The sequence below is a fragment of the Nyctereutes procyonoides genome, unplaced genomic scaffold (assembly GCF_905146905.1).
Source record: "Nyctereutes procyonoides isolate TBG_1078 unplaced genomic scaffold, NYPRO_anot_genome, whole genome shotgun sequence".
Taxonomy (NCBI): domain Eukaryota; kingdom Metazoa; phylum Chordata; class Mammalia; order Carnivora; family Canidae; genus Nyctereutes; species Nyctereutes procyonoides.
This window is the reverse complement of record NW_026575133.1, coordinates 14,246,107-14,250,355: the sequence shown is the minus strand read 5'-3', so window position 1 is coordinate 14,250,355 and position 4,249 is coordinate 14,246,107. Positions and strand designations below refer to the sequence as shown.

Genomic DNA, 4,249 nt, shown 5'->3' with positions numbered 1-4,249 from the left:
TCTGACCAGAGGGGTGAAGACAGGGTGCCCAGCAACACAGCACTTGTGTCAGGTCACACAGTGGCCCCTGCTGGCCTCCCAGGGCTGGGGGAGGAGCTGAGGGCACAGTGGGGTCAGCCCTGGTTCTGTCCTGCTGAGGCCCCGGTCCAGCTCACGGGGGAGTCAGATGCCTGCAACCCGGCCTATGAGGAGCAGATATTAACAGTAAGGGCAGGAATTAAGGAGCATTTGCCACACATTGGGCACAGGTGCCTTCCGTGAAGTTTTCTCATTTAACTCTTCCAAAACCTTAGGGGCTCAGTACACTTATCTTCATTGTGCAGATGAGAAAACAGAGGTACCTAAAAGTTACAACCTAAACAGTTGTAAGTGGTATTTGAATCATGATGGTTCTTTTCTTTCTTTTCTTTTTTTAAGATTTTATTTATTTATTCATGAGAGACACACAGGGAGAAGCAGACACAGGTAGAGGGAGAAGCAGGCTTCCTGCAGGGAGCCTGATGCAGGACTCGATCCCAGGACCTCAGGATCACACCCTGAGTCAAAGGCAGGCGTTCAGCCACTGAGCCACCCAAGTGTCCCTATAAGTGGGTTTTGAACCTCAGAGCCCAGCTTCAGAGTTGTGTTTGCCTTCCCCCTGTTTGACTGCCAGTCACTACCGTCACTGTCAGGGCCAGGCCTCTGAGCAGCCTTCCTCCAGGGCTGCTTTCTCGGGCTCCTAAGAAGTGCTCTACAACCGCTGGGCCCTGCCTGTGTACCATCCAGATGAGCCACTGTCACCTCTGAGCAACTGGGAGAAGAAACAGAAAGCCAGCTCTGGGGATGAGGATAGGGATGGTCAGGAAAGGCCCAGGGGAGGAGGAGAGCTGGTGGAGAATTGGCCACCCACCCAGATGACTGGAGGCAGGGTACTCTGGGCAGAGAGCAGAGTGTGCAGAGGCATGGGCACACAGGGTGTTCGGTGGAATGGGGTTCAGTTAGGGAGAGAGTGGGGCGTAAAAGGGGAGAGCTTTGGGAGATAAAACTGGAAGGCTTACACGCAGAGCGTTAGGTCTGCATCCCGTCTCTAGGTGTGCAGGCTGAGACCAGTATTTCAGGCACCACGGCACCAGAGCTAGCCGATGGTAGTAGTGGGGGCCAGACCCTGGGGGACATGCTGCACATGCACTCTGCCCCCCAGAAAATCCTGTGAGACATGGCCTCACCTTTAAGGCCTGGGAGCTTCCTACAAAGTCCTGAGCTTCCAGGTAAGAAGTCCAGCTCCTCTGCTGGAGAGAGGTGACCCTGATGGTGAGGGAGAGAAGCCCAGTCATCCCAGTGTCCGTCCCGGGTCTCATCTGTTCCCCATCTCCCTCCCACCAGCTGGATGACCCCTGGCAAGAAGAATAGAAGTGTTGGCCCAGTTGATGGTGCCCAGCAGAGTGGAGATGAGGTATCTCTATCACACCCTGCTCATGCTGCAGCATCATGAACAAGTAAATGACTTGTCACGCACCACTATGTTTTGGGGTGCTTTGTCACTTAACAATAGATATTTGGAACAGAAATTGGTCAGGAAGCTATCCTTGGAAGTGCTGAATGAAAGCATCCAATGCCAGGTGAATCACTAAGATGCTTTTCTCTTTGTCAGAGAAGGCTTTCCAGGTGGACCAGAGTGGTTCACCCAGGCCACTCCAGGCACTCTTCTTTCTGACTCACCTGTGACTGTTTCCCAAGCCCTGGCAGCAGCAGCTTTCTGGGGCCAGGGCCAAGGGATCCCATGTTGTTCCCCACCCCTCCGGGAGCCTTGGCTAGAGCTCCACACACCGCGGGGCCCAGAGTGCTGCCTGACTCCCACCACTGGGCTTCTTCATCAGGCCTTCATCCCAAGCCACGTGCTAGCAGAAGAGAAACCTTCAGAGCCAAAGTGCCTGGTTCAAAGCCTAGCTCTGCCACTTGTTCCCTATATGACCTTGAACAAATCCAGCCACCTCTCTGAGCCTCCATCTCCTTATCTGTAAAATGGGGAGAATACTACTTGACCTTGTGAAGGTAAATGAGATAACATTTCTCAAGAGCCTTACGCGGTGCCTGGCATAGAAGTGCCCCTCCCCATCTATATTCTTCTCTCCTTATTTGTAAATGAAGGGAAAAATTTTAGGTTCCAGTGACCCTTCCATATGTCATATACCTAAATCCTCTTCTCCACAGGTCAAGCCTGGAGTTTGAGTATAAATCATTGTGTTGTCTGTGGCTGAACTGCCAAGGCCCCATTGCAGGTCTACTGGATTGAGGCTAGTGAGGGAGCAAGCCCCGCTTTCAGATTTGGAGACCTGGGCTCCAGCCTGCCCCCTGCCTTCCAGCCCAACGGCTTTGGCATGTCCTTGACCCTTTGTGCAGCGGGGGTTAGTAGTTCCTGCCCTATCCTGGCAGAGTTGCTGGGAGGTTCATGGGCACCAATGGACCCGGAAGCACTTTACCATTAGCATGGTGTCAAGCATGTACCTGGATGATGCCATTTTTAATCCTTTTGGTAGGACTTGGTTCCCTAGAGCTATGTTGTCCCAAATTAAATAAAATTAAAAATCCAGTTCCTTAATCCCACTAGCCCCATTTCAAATACTCAGTAGCAATGTGCGGCTGGTGGCTACCATATTGGATAGCACAGATAGAGAATATTTACGTCATTACGGGAAGCTCCATTGGATTGCACTGCACTAGAGTATCCCCCAAAGGGACAGACAACCAGTAGGAATGAAAGACAGTGATGAAGAACAAGGAAGTTTGAGCAGAAATAGGGGGGTGGCATGGATTCTTTGGATTGTTTTGCAGACCAGACCAAGGATGGTCATCATGTTCGACTACTTACCTGCTAATAGCCACGCTGGACAGCTTCTCTGGAAACAAAGTTTTCTCACCATGAGATTAGGGAGCACAAGGGCTGACTCCAACAGGAAGTAGCCAGAGGAGGCCAAGACCACAGGGCCACGCTAAGCACTGAATACTGATTTATCCTCTGGCATGGCTGGTGGTTGGGTGGGTCCACATGCTGACAGAGCTTCTCTTTCTGTCCCCAGTGCGCCTGGTGGAGAGGGTGTGCCAGGCAGCAGGGCAGCAGTGCCAGGACGATGATGTCTGAGTCTGGTGCTAAGGGACCAATTAGCCAGTCATGGGGTGCATCCCATGACTCTGCTGCCAAACCACGGAGGCTCTCTGAGCCCCGGATCCTCTCCCAGTGAAGGCCACGGCACCGGGAACGCAGCACATGCAGGATCACCAGCACCGGCCAGTGTAGTTTGACCAACAGGCCATGGCAGGAGAGGCCTGGAGAGCAGAAGGGAGAGACTCAAGAACCCACTCCGTGAGGGGCCCAGTGGGGAGAAGATGCCAGGGAATATACATTTTCTGCCTTGCCAGGTAGGGTTCCTTCCTGCCCTCCCAACTCGACACACGAGCCATATCCGTGTAGGGACACAGACTTACGTGCAGCAGGCACCCAGACACGCACACACAGATCCACCCAGAGATGGACACAGACACAGACACCCAGACATGGAAGGCGATGTGGCCTCCTAGGTGCAGGTACATGTGCACAGGCACCAGCTACCAGCGGCCAGAATGCCCCCTTTTCCTCCTACACAAGAAGCCTTCCACTAGCCAAAATGCCAACTGTGTGTCTCGAAACAAAAACAATCCCAGGGGCCTCCCTGACCCTCACTGACTACAAATTAATCCCCTTCCCCCTACCCCCCGAAGTGCCACAAGCCCCCGCACCCCGCACACGGGCTGGGGGAGAGGGTCACCTAGCTGGACACGAGGCATCTCTGCTCTCAGCCAGAAGCTCCTTCTCTTCGGACAGTGAGAACGTGAGAACACAGCATCTGTTCTTGGGGCTCCCCCGGGCACACCTGCCTCTCCCCCTCTGTCCCCTTGTAATCTTCACAGCAGCTTTAGTTTTCCCACGGGGCTTCTGGAGCAGGCAGGCGGCATGACAGGTGACAAATCAAAAGTCATTGTCTCCTGAACAGGTGTGTGCCAGGGCTGGGGGGCAGGGCAGGAAGCCAAGCTTGGGGTAGGAGTTCCTAGAAGTCTGTGGAGCCCTGGAGTGTCATGGGTCTGGTCTGGAACCCTGTTTTTAGCAGTTGGTCAGTCACAGCTGCCAGAAGCTAGGGCTGATTTCCTCCCCTGCCCCAGTGTAGGGCTCACTCACCGCATAGGCTGTCATGGACTTGAGCTACCCGCTTAGGGCCAGGCTTTCCTCCCAGGCCAG

At 53.8% G+C, this 4,249-nt stretch overlaps 1 long non-coding RNA gene across 1 annotated transcript; it reads right to left on the bottom strand.

The window, feature by feature from the left end:
* Nucleotides 1-521: 521 nt before the first annotated feature.
* On the bottom strand, nt 522-3,875 carry LOC129493652 (uncharacterized). The gene is made up of 3 exons (XR_008661179.1): nt 3,783-3,875; nt 2,849-3,303; nt 522-1,284 (listed from the first exon to the last, which is right to left on the bottom strand). It is a non-coding gene; the product is annotated as an uncharacterized LOC129493652 (long non-coding RNA).
* Between the last annotated feature and the right edge of the window lie 374 nt (nt 3,876-4,249).